This window comes from Chiloscyllium plagiosum, unplaced genomic scaffold (genome assembly GCF_037043375.1).
Source record: "Chiloscyllium plagiosum isolate Xiang-an unplaced genomic scaffold, Cpla_swu_hap1 HiC_scaffold_5, whole genome shotgun sequence".
NCBI classification, from domain to species: Eukaryota; Metazoa; Chordata; class Chondrichthyes; order Orectolobiformes; family Hemiscylliidae; genus Chiloscyllium; species Chiloscyllium plagiosum.
The window spans coordinates 14,034,196-14,053,073 of record NW_028270143.1 but is presented as its reverse complement, the minus strand read 5'-3'; positions in this window follow the sequence as shown (position 1 = coordinate 14,053,073).

Genomic DNA, 18,878 nt, shown 5'->3' with positions numbered 1-18,878 from the left:
TGATCTCATGAGCAGCACTGCCTTGTCCTCTTTAAGTGGACCTAGCAGGGGTTTTGGTTTATTACTATTCCAAATTGATGTCCGTAAAGATATTGGTGGAATTTCCTGACTCCAAATATGATCACCAACACTTCCTTCTCTAGCTGGGTGTGTTTTTGCACTGTATTAGCCAAAGTCCTGGATGCATAACTCTCCATTGGGCCACCTATGAGCACATACTACCCCAACGCTGTACGGGGAGGTATAGCATAGCAGGTCAATACCAGATCTCACTTGTATCATAGTGTGCCAACACCTTAAAGGATAATGCCTTTTTCTTCACTTCCCTGAAAGCTATAGCTTGGCTTCATGACCACTTCCAAGGCTGACCCTTTTGTAAGAGTTGATGCAAAGGTGCCAGAATGGAGGCAGGTTATGTATGAACTTTCCATAACAATTCACCAGCCCAAGGAAAGACCTAAGCTCCATTACAGATATGGGAGGCAGGCCACCTTTGATTGCCTACACATTATCTTCCAACAGGTGTAACCAGGTCTTGTTGACTCTGTAGCCCAAGTAGGTAACTTGGGGTTCCGAGAACACACATTTTTCCCTTCCCATATTCCTGCTTGGGAGAAACATCTAAAGAATATGTCCAAATTCTTTAAGCGCTCCTTATTGGTCTTCCCTTTTATTAGCACATCGTCTAGATAAATGGCAACCTGAGGTAAACCTTGTAAAATGTTCACAACGTCGACTGAAAATGTGTACAGGATGATAATACCCCAAATATCAAATATTGGTACAAACCCTCATGGATATTAATTGTAACACATTTCTGGGAATCCTCATCTAACCACAATTGCAAGTACACATGGCTCATGTCCAGCTTAATGAATTACACCCCCCCCTCACCATTCAACCACTCCACCCCCCTCCCACCTCACCCCGCCCTGCCAGCTTGGTGTATAAATCCTCAATGCAAGGAATTGGGTATTTATCCAGCCATGAAAAGTGATTTATGTTTGTTTAAAATCTCCACAAAGACAAACCTACCCATAAAAGTCTCATTCCTAATGAAAGGTTTTTGCCTGAAATGTCGATTTTCCTGCTCCTCGGATGCTGCCGGACCTGCTGTGCTTTTCCAATGCCACTCTAATCTTGAAACCTACCCATAGGCCCATTCTGTAAACTAGACTGGTTTGATGATTCCTTCACTTTCCAGCCTTCTGATTTTTGCATCTACTTTTGCCCGTGAGGCAAATGGCACTGGGCAGGCCCTGCAGAATCGTGGAATTGTTTCCTGGTCACCTTGTAAGGTGGCTTTGGCTCATTTGATAACCCCAGACCTTCGTAGAAGACATCTGAGTTCTTAGTAGGACTTTCACTCAGGCAGACATGTTCTAATCGAAAAACTTTGATTCAATCAAGGTGAATCTCTTTCAACCAATTTCATCCGATTAAGATTGGGCCTGAGCCATTTACTACAATCAGTGAACCAGCTGCTTCTCATAAAAGATTGGAACCAAAGTTGTACCCTGAATCTGCTAAGGTTACTTGGTATTCTCTCTGAAAATCTGCAGACATTCACCACCAACTGAAGGGAAACTTCCAAGAAGAAAAGTCTTCCATGAGGTTATGAAAACTCTGCGATCACCCTGATTGATGTATCCTTTGTTAATATGGTTTCTATGGCCTCAGATTTACAGCAGACATGATGGTAGAACTCTCCGCACTCACTCTCAATACTCCTCTGATACGGAGAGCAACTTATAATGCCCCAGGTACAGAGTTAAGTGCAGAAATCCTGAAGTTATTTTCAGCAATTAAACGCTTCTCCAGCAGGCATGCTGTTATAGTCTCCCTGAGCTGCAATGAATTAGAAATTACTAAAGTGATGTGTCATAGAGTCACGGAGTAATACAGCATGGAAACAGGCCCTTCAGCACAAACTCATCCATGCTAACCCACCATGGTTCCAACTCAGCTAGTTCCAATTGCCCAGATTTGGTCTATATTCCTCTCAACCCATCCAATCCATATACCTCTCCAAATGTTTTTTAAATATTGCTATTGTACCTTCCTCAACCACTTTCTCTGGCAGCCCATTCCACATGCGCATCACTCTCTGCGTGAAGACTTTGCCCCTCAGGTCCTTCTTAAATCTTTCCCCTCTCACCTTAAACCTATGCCCTCTGGTTTTCAATTCCCCACCCCTGGGAAAAAGACTGTATGCATTCATCCTGCCTATATCCCTCATTCTCCTACTTTCCAAGGAATAAGCTCCTATCTTGGCCAACCTCTCCCTATAACTCAGGCCTATTAGTCCTGGCAACATCCTTGTAAATCTTCTTTGCACTCTTTCCAGTTTAATTATGTTTTTCCTATAACAGGATGAACAAAACTGTAAACGATACTCCAAGTACGGCCTCAACATTGGCCTGTACAACCATAACATCACGTCCCTACTCCTTTACTCAAACTTGTATTTTTATATTACAAGCCTCTTGTAGAAGTTATACCTTGGGAAGTGGGATAACTAAGCTTTAACAGTACTGTACATGTATATTAAATTCATAATTATTTTTGAACATGCTCCTGGATCTGGAAAGTTAGCCTTATATTTATGAAATGTAAAATTTCATCTTTGCGATAAAAAGTACATATTTTTCAAATTACTTATACAAAAAAGTTCATGATATTTCAACTTCTAGCTTAATCTCCATGCATGTTCCAACCATTTCACTCTCTGTGAAATATAAGTAATAGTGAAAGATAATCAGTGTATTTTACTTCTTGATTTGCTGTCAGTGAGAATAGTTCTTTATGACTGACTTTTCATGCTAACAAGATAGCCTCCATTGGCTGCCATTATTCTGTGAAATTTACAGTAACCTCTGGCACTCACACTTGCAGTTAAATCTGGAAATCTTAAAGATGATGGCAAGGATACCCTGTTCCTCCATGGAGTGTCTTATTGCAATCTTTCCCAATGCACTGAAATCAGTGACTTGACTTGAAATTCAATTTCTTACACATTATTCTTGCTGGAAAATAGTTGAAAACGTTAAGCCTTGCTGCATGCTTGGCAACATAAAGTGTCATAGTACAGCTCAGTAATATTTCAAACCTTGAGAAATTAATTTTAGAAATCTAAAGTGTAACATATTTCTCTATGAGAAAAATTCAATATTTTTGAAAAGAAAAATAATTCCTTTTTTGAAAAGTTACTAATTATATTTCAGCTTCTATTGTAATTCTGTGTACCTCCCAATCTTTATTTTGCTCTCTATAAAATGATTAAAACGTAATGATAATCAGTGCTTTTTTACTTGCTCAAATAAAAAAAACAGAATGTGCTGGAGAAACTCAGCAGGTCCAGCAGCGTTTGTGGAGAGAGAAAAAATGTCAATGTTTGGAGGCCAATATGGCTCAACTTTGGAATCTGATAGTCATTGGACTCGAAATGTTAACTCTGTTTCTGTCTGTGCAGATGCTGTTAGACCTGCTGAGCTCCTCCAGTACTTTATGTTTTTATTTCATTTTTCCAGCGTCTGCAGTATTTTTCTTTCTTTTACTTCCTAAATTGCAGTCAATGAGAATTGTTCAACTTGATCGGCTGCTAAGTCTGCTTCCCCTTGGTCTGGAGCAAAATTGAATTAACATCAAAATAGGGAAATTGATGTTAGACATCTCACCAATCTTTGTGTATAGTTTCAGACCAGCAGTGAATGCTATCCCTTTGATAATTACTGCAAAATCTGCGCCAACTGCGCTAAACTCTCGATTTTCATAGAATCCCTACAGTGCGGAAACAGGCCCTTTGGCCCAACAAGCCCCCACCGACCTTCTGAAGAGTAACACGCCCAGACCCATTCCCCTACATTTACTGCAGACTAATACACCTAACCTACACATCCCTGCACAGTATGGGCAATTTAGTATGGCCAATTTACCTAACCTGCACATCTTTGGACTGTGGGAGGAAACCCACACAGCTACAGGGAGAATGTGCAAACTCTACACAGACAGTCGCCCAAGGCGGGAATCAAACCCGGGTTCCTGGCGCTGTGAGGCAACAGTGCTAACCTTGAAGCCACAATGCCGGCTCTAATTTTGATTTGAAAAAGGTAATCCTGGTTATAGATTTTACTATTCTGTTCAATCAATATAATTAACTTAAGCAGAGATCAGGAGCTATTGAAACAATTGGGCTACAACTTATCATTGTAAAATTTATCAAACAATATGCCAAATCTTGCAAAAGCAAATTCAGATGAACTCATCTCAAGCTGCAGATTTGATGGAGAGCATTACATTCTATTTAAATCAGAACAAGCTCAAACTGCCTTTGATCCCATGAGGTTTATAGTTGCACCTGCCCACAGATTCAGTTCATGTGCTAGACAGCAGTTAACTACCAGCGAGGTACATATGCTGAGCCTTTGCTTTGTGTCTGCAACGAGATGTCACAGCAGGTGATCTGGATCCAGCTGATTCAATTCTTTCATTCCGCACAGTCAGACTTGCTGTGTTGCTGAGGCAAGCAAATGCTGAAAGGGCATCTATAGTTAGTAAAATAGGAGTATCAAGATAAATTATCTGGCAATATTACGGACGTATAATATACTTGTGGACTATGTCCTTGAGATCCTTACTTTTTATTCTTTCCTGGAATGTGAGCCTGGTGGTAAGTGTAGCGTTTGATACCCATCCTCAATTAGCCTTGAGACAGTATTGGTGAGCGGTCATCTTGAATTGCTGCGATCTATCTGATGCAGGTAGACTCAATGTGCTTTGTTCTGACTTTTGATGTATCTATTGATGCATTAATATTCAAACATTTTTACAAGTTTTTAAATCACATGAATCCTGAATATGTATTAATTATCACCAGGTCCATCCTGAGCTCAACAAAAAATATTTTAGTTATTTCTCTGTCCCATGACTGATCCTCTGAGCCACAACTCTCCAACCTGATTGAGATTTTATAAATATTTCTGACAGAAGAAATCCGAGCAGTAAATTTCAAGATTTAAGTTGAAGTATAACGGATCTCACTATCTACCAGAATAATTACACTGCCGTACTGTATATTATAGATCTTTCTGTCTGGGCGGGGGGGATTCTACACAGGGTATCATCAGACCTTAATGTTAGTAATTCTGCAGATTTCCACTGCACCCTCTGTCAGCTGATGAAGCAGTCCTCTGTGTTAGAGAGTACCAGAAAGAAGCACTCGGGGTAGCAAGGAAATAGAGTGGATGCTGGGTGGGGTCTTCAATGTTCACCACCAAGAGTGGCTCACTAGCACCACTGCTGACCCAGCTGGCTGAGTGCAGAAGGATGTTGAGGGAACCAACAAGAAGGAAAAACCTATGTGACATGATCCTACTGATCTACCTGAACACGTGCACCAATCCATGATGGTATTGATATACATGGCCACCGCATTGCCCTTGTGAGGATGAAGTGTCATCTTACAAAGAACAAAGAATAAAGAAAATTACGCCACAGGAACAGGCCCTTCTGCCCTCCAAGCCTGCGCCGATCCAGATCCAGTGTCTAAACCTGTCGCCTATTTTCCACGGATCTGTATCCCTCTGCTCTCTGCCCATTCATGTCTCTGTCTAGATACATCTTAAATGATGCTATCGTGCCCGCCTCTACCACCTCCACTGACAACGTGTTCCAGATACCAACCACCCTCTGCGTAAAGAACTTTCCAAGCTTTTTTCCCTTCAACTTTTCCCCTCTCACCTTCAACTCATGACTTGAGTAATTGAGTCCCCCACTTTGGGAAAAAGCTTCTTGCTATCTACCCTGTCTATAACTCTCATGATTTTGTAGACCTCATTGAGGTCCCCCCTCAACCTTTGCCTTTTTAATGAAAATAATCCAAATCTACTCAACCTCTCTTCATATCTAGCACCCTCCATACCAGGCAACATCCTGGTGAATCTCCTCTGCACCCTCTCCAAAGCATCCACATCCTTCTGGTAATGTGGTGACCAGACCTGTACGCAGTATTCCAAATGTGGACAAGTCAAAATCCTATACAAATGTAACATGACCTGCCAACTCTTGTACTCAATACCCAGTCCGATGAAGGAAAGCATGCCATATGCCTTCTTGACTACTCTATCGACCTGAATTGCCACCTTTAGGGTATAATGGACCTAAATACCCAGATCGCTCTGTACATCAATTTTCCCCAGGGTTTTTCCAATCTTGACACCAATCATTGCATTATGCGGCACTATCAACATAAACTCAATCAATCAGATGCAAAGCAATTCTCACAACTCAATGGCCTCCATGGGGTGAAATGGACCATTAATCGCAACCGAATATTATTCTATTTCAATCTGTAATCTCATGGACTGGCGCATCCCTCAGTTTACCATTACCATCACCATCACGTTGGAGGGCCCACAGTGGTTTAGTGTGGATGCAGGTGAGCACCTCAGGAGCAGCACCAGACATATCTAAAATGAAGTGCTAGCTTGGTGAAATTACATCTCAGGACAGGCTTGCAAAACAGCAGAAGCAACATGCAATACAGCCAAGTGAATGCACATTTGATTGAGAAACAGCGCAACTTGTATTTTATCTAGCTGCTTTAATAGAATGAAATATCCCAAATTACTTCACAGGAGCATTACAAACCAAGGTGAGGCACCAAGTCATGTAAAGACCAGTAAGCAAAGGTTTGACTAACGGTGTAGCTTTTAAGAGTGAATAAAGAACGATTTGTTTTCTCTCACATAGTAACTCCACTCCTGGCTGCTCTTGTTGTATTCTTCTCTCTCAGCTGTCTAAAAGCTTCAGAACCTTTCCTCTCCAAAAACTATGACTCTATGACTCTATGATCCTGTCCTTTACACCTCACAGTTCCTATTGATTGTTTAAATCTGTTTTATACTTTGGAATTATTCACTCTCCATCTTAACTTTCTCCTAATGTTGTTCAAAACAAAAATTAAGAAAGCATGCAAAGCTGTGGGCCAACAGCTGGAAAAATAGGATTAGAGTAGATGGAGGTTCGATGACTGGTGCTGTGAAAACTCTACGACTTGCACTTTTGAAACACCATTGGCCAAGTTGAGTGCGTGAGCAAATGCATGTCAGATGAAGTATAATGTGGATAAATGTGAGGTTATCCACTTTAATAGGAAAATCAGGAAGGCAAATTATTATCTGAATGGTGGTAAATTGGGAAAGGAAGACCAGAGTGTCCTTGACAACCAGTTGCTGAAAGTAGGCATGCAGGTGCAGCAGGTGGTGAAGAAGCCTAGTGATGTTTCCACCTTCATAGTGAGAGGATTTGAGTACAGCAGCAGGAATATCTTGCTACAGCTGTACAGGGACTTGGTGGGACTATACTTGAAATATTGTGTGTAATTTTGGTCTCCTTGTCTGAGGAAGGCTGTACTGGCTACAGAGGGAATGCAAAGGTTTACTAGACTGACTTTTGGGGTGGCAGTTCTGATGTATGAAGACGGGCTGGATCAGTTTGGTCTATGTAAAAAACAAAAGAACTGCAGATGCTGTAAATCAGAAACAAAAACAGAAATTGCTGGAAAAGGTCAGCACGTCTGGCAGCATCTGTGAAGGGAACTCAGAGTTAATGTTTTGGGTCCAGTGACCCTTCCTCAGAAGTGATAGAAGCTAGGAAAAGTGTGTGTGTGTGTCTGTGTGGGTGTTGGGGGCGTGTGTGTGTTGGGGGTGTATGTGTGTGGGTGGGCTGTGTGTAGGGGGGATGTGTGTGTGTGTGTGTGCGCGTGTGGGGAGTGGGTGTGTGTGTGTATATGTGTGCGTGTGTGAGATGGAGGTGCTAAATGATAGGGTGGGGATAGAGCCCAAAAGGGAAAGAAGAACAATTGGACAGACAAAGCAATAGATAATGAGCTGGCTGGAAGGGTGAAAGGCTGTTAATGGAGTCTGTTAGTGGCTAACAATAGGTGGTGTGTAATGACAGACTATGCTTGATGTGTGGGGTTGGGGGCTGGGATGTGGGGGAGTTCAGGCCCTAAAATTATTGAACTCAGCAATAAAATTATTGTCTCCAGCACCACCTTATTTTGAATTTTATGTAATTACCTCTCTGCCCCATTTAATCAGATTGTAGGTCATCCCTTCGGTTGTTATTCAGCTATTAACACTTTACTCACACCATCTAACATTCATGGTCACCTACAGAAACGTATTATTTGACATTGCACTCACACCTTTTGTATGATCTTTTGATCTCTCTGCCTATAAATTCTGTCTGCTTCACTCTCATTTCACCTGGAGGGGCCACGCTCTGAAAGCTTGTGATTTCAAATAAACCTGTTGGACTATAACCTGGTGTCATGTGATTTCTGACTTTGTCCACCCCAGTCCAACACCGGCACTTCCACATGGTGCTACATCGATCAGAATAAGGTTCCGTGCTGAAGTTCCATGTAGAAGCATTCAATGGCCCTCCTTGTCAGACTGCTTCATATCCCAAATGTGTGAAGGACTATGTTAAACCTTCATTTCCGTATACTGTGAAAGCTGACTGTTCACATGATTAAGGGCCTGTTCTGTTTGTTATGTACCCCATACAGATTCTTTGGAAGTGACTGATAGATTCTACAACAGCAGGGGTTACCATCACTGCTGCTGTGGGGAATTGGAGGCACAGAGAAATGGAAGAGTAACAGATGTGGCAACAAGCCCAGAACCAGCAGCAACCATCAGTGGATGCCACACAGCCTCTACTTGAAGGGGTTTTAGTCACTGTGATCCAAATAAGTACCCGTGATATATGAAAGATAAGGGAAGAAATTCTGCACAGTCAATACGAGGACCTAGGAACCAAATTAAGAAACGAATAACATCATTACCTCAGGTATGTGCAAATTGGAATACTGCAAATTAGATTAGAAAGATGAATATGTGCTTCAAAGACTGGCACAGGAGAGGCAACTTCTAGTTCGTGGAGCACTGGGCATCAGTACTGGGGGAAGGAGGGCTCTCTTCACCCAGTCATGTTGGAGCCAGTGCGGTCATGAGCCAATTAGTTAAGGAAGCAGAGAGGGTTCTAAACCAAATAGTAAAGGCAGGGAATCAAATTTGGGAAAATGCAGTAAATCAAAAAAAAGGGAAGTCAAAGAAAAGATATTAATACAAGAAATGATAAACAAACCATGAAAGCAAGGAATAGAGAGTGCAAACGTTCAAGTTTATCAACAGACTAGAAGATCCAAAATAGGATGAAATTAAAGAGTCTGCATGTAGCATTTGAAACCAAACAGATGAACTGAGAGTGCAAACAGAAATAATTAAGTACAATCTAATAGTAAATGCAGGATATTAGGAAAATTGGCAAATGAGAACAAGGTGAAGGATGGCTCTGTTAATTAATGATGGTATGAGCGCAAAAGAAAGGGGTAACCCAAATTCACGATACCAGGATGCATGGGTAAGTAATGAGAAATGATAAAGGCAAGAAGTCAGTGTGGGAGTCGTGTACAAGCCCCATACAGGAACCACATAAGAGAATGTAACACAAAGGAAGAAATAATGGGAGCTTTTCAGAAAGACTCATTGATAATCATGTGCAATTGTAACCTCCATATAGATTGGAAACATTAGATGGCCAAAGGTAGCCTAGATGAACATTTCATAGAGTGATTTCAGGTCAGTTTCTTAAAACAGCTTGTTCTGGAGCCAATAAGAGGACAGGCTATACCAAACCTGATACTGTGCAATGAGATAGGATTAAATAATTCATAGTGATCGCATAGCCGCTAGATAACAGTGACCATAATATGATTGAATTTTATACTCACTAAGATAAGGCGGGTGGGGGGGGTGGCAGAGTTAATAGGTCAATAGCGAAGTAGTGGCAGATATTTAAAAGGATACCTCAGAATATACAGAATAGGTACATTCCAAAAAGTAAGCAAAATTCCGAGGGGGCAGATCCACCTTCCATGGCTAACTAGAAAAGCTGAAGATATTTTCAAACTTAAAGAAAAGTGATGTAATTATGCAAACACAGGTGGCACATCAAAAGATTGGACAGAATGTTAAAACAGCAAAGAATGACTAAAACTTTAATCAAGAGAAAAAAAAGTAGAGATTGAGGGAAAGCAAGCCAGAAATATAAGAACAGATAGTAAGAGTTCTATAAATATTTTAAAAAGAACGAGTTAACAAAGTGAGAACTAGCTGGATAAAATGTGAGTCTGGGGAACTGATAATGTAAAATAGAAGATGGTAGATAAATTAAACAGGCATTTTGCATTAGATTTTGCGATACAAGATAGAAATAATATCCCAGAGGCAGATATAAGTCAGGAATTGGAAGAGAGAGAGGAACTCAAGAGTATTGTAATCACCAGAGAGGTTGTACTGAATAAACCGTTGGACCTGCAAGCTGCCAAGCGCTTGGGTCCCGATGAACATTCTAAAGTTTTAGAACAAGTAGCAAGAGAGCTTGTTGGTGCATTGGTTTTCAGTTTCTAAAACTTCCTAGATTTGGGGAGGGCTCATTTGATTGAACGATAGCAAAAGTAATTGCTTCATTCAAAAAAGGGAGGGACATTAAAACTATAGGCCAGTTAATAACTGTCATAGGGTATATATTAGACACTATTACTAAAGAGGTTACAGTAGGGCACTTGCGGACGTTCAAGGTAATCAGGCAGAATCAACATTGTTATGTGAAAGGAAAGTCATGTTTAATCAATCAAGTGTGGTTATTTGAGGAAGTAATATGTGCTGCATATGAAGGGGAACCAGTGAGTATATTGTGTATAGGTTTTCAGAAGACATTTGTTAAAGCGCCACTTCAAAGGTTATTGTAGAAAACAAAAGCTAATGGAATATAGGGTAGCACATTGGCGTAGATAAAAGACAATGGGCAACAAAAAGTGGAGAATTGGCATAGGTGGATCTTTTTCAGGTTGGCAGGATATAATTGTTAGAATGTAATGCGTGGTATGCTACAAGAATCAGTGCTGGGAGCTTAACTGTTTACAATTTTTATAAATGACTTGGATGAAGGGACAGAAAGGATAATTGCCAGATTTGCTGAACACTCAGAAATAGGTAGGAAAGTAAGTTGCAAAGACAACAAGATAAACGGGTAAATGAATGGTGAAAGATCTTGCAAATGGAGTACTTGTGTATGGCGTATATAAGAGAAAATGTAAAATTGACCATTTTGGCAGTAAGAAAGAAATGAAGCATATTAGCAAAGTGCAAGGAGATTGCAGTGCTCTGAGAAGCAGAGAGATCTGGGTGTCATACTGCATCAACCACAGAATGTTAGTATGCAGGTACAGAAGTAAATAGAAAATTTAAGAGAATATGAAGTGAATTGAAGACAAAAGTTGAAAGATTATTACTCAGTTACACAGTACAGCGGTGAGACCACGTTTAGACTACAGTGTAGTATTGGTCACTTGATTCAAGGAAGGATAAAATGCAATGGAAGCAATTCAGAGGTTTACCAGACCAAAACTTGGAAATGGGCTGGTTTTCATATGAAGAAATGTTGGACACAGTATATTTAAATGTGCTGGACTGTAGAAGTGTAAGAGGAGATTTACATCTGGATGGGTATATGAATAGGAAGGGTTATGGGCTGGGTGCTGGCAGGTGGGACTAGATTGGGTTGGGATATCTGGTCGACATGGATGGGTTGGACCAAAGGGTCTGTTTCCATGCTGTACATCTCTATGAGTCTATATGAGATCCTGGGAATTGTGACAGTGTAAATGTGAAGACAATGTTTCTTCTTATGGTAGAATCTTGAACTGGGGGTTGCTGTTTACAAGGGATCATCCATTTAAAACAGGGATGAGGGAAAAAAAAACATAATTTGTCACAGAAAGTGGCAAGTCTTTGGACCTTTCTTCCTAAAAAAACAATGGAAACATAGTTTTCGAATGTATTTTACAGCCAAGGTGGAGAGATTCTTGGTAAGTAAAAAGGAAAAGTAATCAGATAGGCAGGAATGGAAATTTGATTTTAGATTAGATTCCCTACAGTATGGAAACAGGCCCTTCATCCCAATAGGTGCACACCGACCCTCTGAAGAATAACCTACCCAGACCCATTTCCCTCTGACTAAAGCACTTAACAATATGGGCAATTTTATATTTAGGTCAGCTATGATCTTACTAAATCTAGGAGCTGAATGGCCTGCTTCTACACTTGTTCTTAAGTCTACATGTTTGTGGATTCCAGCTAAGATCAGAAATCAGTAATCCTTTGAATCTCTCCAAGGATGGCAAGCACATTAACACTTATCATCAAGACTCATGAACGAAGAATGGCTTCTTAAATGAGTTGCCAAAAGGATTCCAATGGCTGTGAATGATAAAGCAGCATAAGACATTTCCTTAAGTAGATAACAAAAAATGACAGCAAAAAGAATACAGATAACATGAAATTAATACTGAGATTAAAATAAATCCAAATCAAAAGGTATATAGTAAATAAGACAAAGTAAATTCTTATGCCTTTTTCTAGAATACTATATTGGATAGTTTCTATTGGTTGACAGCACTTGTCAAGCACAGAAGTAAAACTCACATCCCCTTTGAGGTGGACTCCTCACCCTCCTTTAAAGCATTTCGATAGCATAACTATCTGAAATAACTGTACAGAGTCCGATTTCCCATTAGCAAGTTACCTTTTATTTACATGTGTTCCTTGATTGTCCCAGGTTAAAAGACCCTAATCAAGGATTTCACAGTCAATAAGATCCACCCAGCTCCAATCACTACACCCCCAAAAGGGCATTGCTTGTCACTAGCCACCCTGGTGTTTCCATTCTTCTGGTGATGGAAATTGAATAAAGATTTCTACACTTGTTGTCTTTCATGGTGTCTCACACCTGCACACACACACAACATGGATGCAAGGAAAATATAAGCACTACCACAGTTGGGCTGTAGTGTGGGGGTAAAGAAAGAGATATCTTTTAAAAATCACTACACCCCCCCCCCCCCCTCCAAAAACCACCTCTCTACCCCCAAGGCTCCTAGCCTCATTCCTGATGAAGGGCTCTGGCCCAAAACATCGATTTTCCTGCTCCTCAGATGCTGCCTGACCTGCTGTGCTTTTCCAGCAACACACTCTCAACTCTGACCTCCAGCGTCTGCAGTCCTCACTGTTCGCAGCTTTTCAATTGTCATTCCTGAGTTTGCCTAATGAACTCCAAGCACATCCAACCACTTTAGTGGACATCCACAATGACCAGGAACATTGAGCCCATAAAAAGGACGGTGTAGTCACTATGTAAATGAGTCCAGGGTTTATCTGGCCATTCCCACAAATGTGGGGGCATCACCAGCAGCATGGTTTGTCCTTGTTGGGCCCAGTCTTCGACAGTAGGATCAAACAAGTCCAGCTTCCCAAATAAAGGCATAATGCTAGCAATGCTTACCCCAACTCAAAGAGGACTGTTGTGAGCAAATGTTCTTCAGGCACATACTGTTTTCTGCCATCCCTACTGAAATAACTGCACAGAGGGCTGGTAGCCTCTCACCAAGGTACCCTTTATTTACATATGCACAGTACACTAGCTGTGACCAACCAGCCCAGAGTCAGTCCCTGAAGTGAGGAGATGCTGAATCCCCTGTTTATATATTTTTTTGTAATTTTATGAAATGGTACAAAATACCAACAGTTAGCAACAAACAATAAGCAGCAGTTTACAAGACCACTATTTACAGGGGAAGGGTCAGCAAGGCCAAACCCAAACCCCACCATGCAATCTGTTTCTGGATTAGTGGTGCTGGAAAAGCACAGCAGTTCAGACAGCATCCGAGGAGCAGTAATATCGATGTTTTGGGCAAAAGCCCTTCATCAGGAATACAGCTTTTGTATGTAATCTGTTAACAGGGCAATGAGAACAAACCACCAATCCCACCTTCAATCATCAAAAAGGAAACAGTAAACCAAACTCATACAAGACAGTTCAGTCAAACAAACATCAAAACAATGCACAGAACACATATATCCCAGCAATCCAGCAAACCACCTGCCCCCCTGCTGGTTATATTTTTTTTTGCTATGCTAATCTGGCAAGGCGACATTTGGTATGCTTTCCTTTAAAAACTCCCCCTTTTTTTCTTCTTTTTTTTTAAATTTACCCCCCACACTACCGCCTAAGTGCGGTAGTGCTTATTTTTTTCCCCAGCACCCATGGTGTGTGTGTGTGCAGGTGCGAGACACAGTGAAAGACACAAAGTGCACGAATCTTTATCCAAATTCCACCACCAGGAAGATAGGAAAACACCCGGGTGGTCAGTGACAAACACTGCCCTTTACATCAAAGGGCAGTGCTGTGTGATAAAACTCCCCTTTTTTGTGTGTGTATACGTGTGAGACACAGTGAAAGACACAAAGTGCACGAATCTTTATTCAAATTCCACCACCAGGAAGATAGGAAAATACCCGGGTGGCCAGTGACCAACACTGCCCTTCACATCAAAGGGCAATGCCCTGCTGTTTATATATTTTTTAAATTTCTTTTTTCTTTTCTTTTTTTTTCTCTTTTTTTTCTTTTTTTTATCTTTTTTTTCCCCCCACACTACCACCTAAGTGCGGTAGTGCTTATTTTTTTCCCCAGCACCCATGGTGTGTGTGTGCAGGTGTGAGACACAGTGAAAGACACAAAGTGCACAAATCTTAATCAAATTCCACCACCAGGAAGATAGGAAAACACCCGGGTGGCCAGTGACAAACACTGCCCTTCACATCAAAGGGCAATGCCCTGCTGTTTATATATATATTTTTTGGACCTGTTGATGGCTAGTTTGCTCTCCTGGTTATATTTTTTTTTCTTTTTTCCCGCACTACCACCTAAGTGCGGTAGTGCTTATTTTATCCCCAGCACCCATGGTGTGTGTGTATACGTGTGAGACACAGTGAAAGACACAAAGTGCACGAATCTTTATTCAAATTCCACCACCAGGAAGATAGGAAAACACCCGGGTGGCCAGTGACAAACACTGCCCTTCACATCAAAGGGCAATGCCCTACTGTTTATATTTTTTTTAGGGGAGGGTTTTTGCCTTTTTCTATTTTTTTTTTCTTTCTTCTTTTTTTTTCTTTTGTGCAGGTGTGAGACACAGTGAAAGACACAAAGTGCACCAATCTTTATTCAATTTCCACCACCAGGAAGATAGGAAAACACCCAGGTGGCCAGTGACAAACACTGCCCTTCACATCAAAGGGCAATGCCCTACTGTTTATATTAGGTCAGCCAAGGCTCCCTGATTGGCCCAGGTTAACAACCCCGACCAAAGATCTCATTGTCAATAAGATCCACCTGGTTCCAATCACTGCACTATCATTGGAAAAACCCCTTACTCTGTACCATGGCTTCCACAGCATCAAAATCCTGTCTGGGAAAAAGTGAGGACTGCAGCTGCTGGAGATCAGAATCGAGAGTGTGGTGCTGGAAAAGCACAGCAGGTCAGGCAGCATCCGAGAAGCAGGAACATCGACGTTTCAGGTATAAGCCCTTCACCAGGAATGGGGCTTGTGGGTCAGGGCTGAGAGATAAATGGGAGGGGGGTGCGGTTGGGGGGAGGTAGCTGAGAAAGCGATAGGTGGATGAAGGTGAGGGAGAAGGTGATAGGTCAGAGGGGGCAGTGATGGATGGGTTCGGATGGTGGTGCTAAGTTGGAGGCTTGGGACTGGGATAATGTGGGGGGAGGGGAAATGAGGAAGCTGTTGAAATCCATATTTATCCTGTGTGGTTGCAGGACCCCAAGGCTGAATATGAGGCATTCCTCCTCCAGGTGTCGGGTGGTAACAGTTTGGCAGTGGAGGAGGTCCAAGATCTGCAAGTCCTTGATGGAGTGGGAAGGGGAATTGAAGCATTCAGCCACAGGGCAGTAGGGTTGCTGGGTGTGGGTGTCGCAGAGAAATTTTCTGAAATGATTTGCGGGAAGGCGTCCTGTCTCCCCGACGTAGAGAACCAACATCTCATCTTCAGGCTAGGCACTTTACAGCCTTCTGGACTTAATAGTGAGGTCAACACCTTCAAATTGTGAACCAATTCTTCCATTTCTTTTAGCTTTGCTTGTTACTTTCTGTTATCATGTCTCCTCTCCCCTCCAACAACGCCCCCACCCTCCACCCTCCCCCGCTGGAACTGTCTGTCATATCAAGTCTGTCTGGAGACATACCATTGTTCTGTCATTCTCACATTCTGATCACTTAGTCTGAACTATCAACATATTTTCCCCACCAGCCCCATACATCCACTACCCCCACACACTCCCACTTCACTTCAGCTCTGGTGAAGCGTCATCTAGACTCGAAACGATAGCTTCCTTTCACTCCATGATGCTGTCTGACCTGCTGTGATCTCGAGCAATGGTTGTTTTCAGAACAGATTCCAGCATCTACAGTAATTGCTCCTGTGATAGCAGACATTATTGAGAGCATTGAGGATGATGGTATGTTCCTCCTGTATATTTCTTCTCAATGCCTAGCTCACCCTCATCTTGCTATCTCACAAGGTGAGCAGGCTGCAGATGGTGTGACAATGGACGTTTTGCTTTTACCTCGCACCAATCTTCCCAATTCTGATTTCTTGTTGTCAGTCAACCAAGAACTGTTGTCTGCCCAGGCACAATGGCCCAATGCAGGAGGAAGACAGACGGCAACAGTTCAGCGCTAATGATCTCCCACTCACACTGACCTCTGACACCATGCAAACCTTGACAACAAGTATAGATTGTAATCAATGTATGGAGAGTTACCAAGTGTCAGTGAGCTGCAGGCAGACCCGAATTAAATGATGACTCATTTGCCCGATCCCTGGAGGTCAAGGTGACAGAGTAGTTCTATTGCAGGGGAATCATATAGGGACTTTGATAGGGCTACACAAAGGGGAACACTGTGGGCAAGGACACCAAGATGCTGGCTGAATTGACCCACCTACTGGACACATTTCTGTCACTGTCAATGAGCATGGAGGTCACCTCCAACTTGGCAGAGGACGTGATGCAGGGCCCACTCTCACCGTAGCGTCTGCTTCCTCACTAGGTTGTGTTGCAGACGCAGATGCCCAGTTGTAGTTTTTGTATGGACAGTTCATGTACTAACATCTATAGTAATACATCAGGCACCATCTGAAAATACAGCTGTATGTACTGAGCTTAACCAAATAGGAATACAAAATAAACTGGCTTGACTTTATTATTGGCAAAAATAATAAGTGAATCAGTATTACTAACCTTAGCCAGACTGAAGCTAATTTGCAGCTCAAGGTTAGCTCAAGGCCATTTCAGAATTATCAATGTGGAGGAGTTGTAGTTTATGAAAGTCTTCTACTTTTCATGGTTTCAATAAGGACATAACAATTACCATAATAGAAAGTAAAAAAGCCAATACCTCTTGTTTAACTACCCCTGTACCTCAAATAGCAACTTTTTCCAAGCAATTTAAATTAAAGAAGAAAATTAAATGTCCATGGATTAGCAAATGTAATGGAATATGAAATGTTAAAAAGAAGAGAGATTCCTTTTAGTTTTCAGACTTAGTCTGAAAATCTATTTAAAACAACCTTGTTTTTAATTAATTTTTATATTGAAGCAATGTGCATTAATCATATCAACTTACATCAAATCCAAAATATAAAACAAGCTTTTCAGAAAGCTGGCTTATGTTTGCATCTATACTTGGCACAACCTCTTACTGCCCTTTTTCAAATAAAAGTATTATCATACAAGTATTCCTTTCGCCCTTATGTGCTTATCTAAACTACAGGGATGGAGGTGTCTTGAAAATGTTACTGAACTAATATTCCAGAGACCCAAACAAACGTGCAGGCGATAAAGGTTCAAATCTCACACAGCAAGTGGTGGAATTTAAATTCAATTAATAAATCTGGAAAATAGTGACAACACAATGATGAGATAGATGCAAAACTCATCTAGTTCACTTTCCTCTTTTAGTGGAGCAGCTGGTGTTGGACTGGGGTGGACAAAGTTAAAAATCACACAACACCAGGTTATAGTCCAACAGGTTTATTTGGAAGGACTAGCTTCCGGACCACTGCTCCTTCACAGCTTCCTGATGAAGGAGCAGCGCTCTGAAAGCTAGTGCTTCCAAATAAACCTGTTGGACTATAACCTGGTGTTGTGTGATGTTTAACTTTCCCCTCTTAGGGGAAGAAAATCTGCTTTGCCTACCTGACCTGACCTACAAGTGACTCCAGACTTGCAGCTTCATGGTTGACTCTTTAACTGCTCTCTGAAATGAGTAAGCAAGCCACTAAACCAAAATGCTACAGAAAAGGGAAACATGTGGTCAGATCACTTGCCACTGACTGCAAATAAGATGGCATACTGTGCCCAGCTGATACGGCAAAATCCTAGTGTTGAAATCCTGGCTCTGAGGGACTTGGGCTATGGAGAGATGAGTGGTAGAATCAGGGGAAGATGGTTTATCTGATGTTAAGATCATCTCATTGCAAGTTCCGCATTTTTCTCAAGCGGGTGATGAGATTCTCATTGGAGAGTAGAGTGTCTCAATTTAACACTCGTTACTGCGTGCTAAATGGCTTATTTACAGTCCAACTCATCATGCGTGGTGATCTTGCCAAACTTGTCATCCAAACTAGCCATTGGGAAAATTCAACATAGATACCAGAGCAGGTGTTCAGTAGGTTCAACTTGCTGCTTGCTCCAAAAGATCTCCATGTTGGTCACCAGGTACCAACATCTCAGGGCATACTCCATGGACACTGGCCCCACACACACACACACACACAACCCACAACTGGCCCCACCTTCCTGAAGAAGGGCTCATGCCCGAAACGTCGATTCTCCTGCTCCTTGGATGCTGCCTGACCTGCTGCGCTTTTCCAGCAACACATTCTTCAGCTTT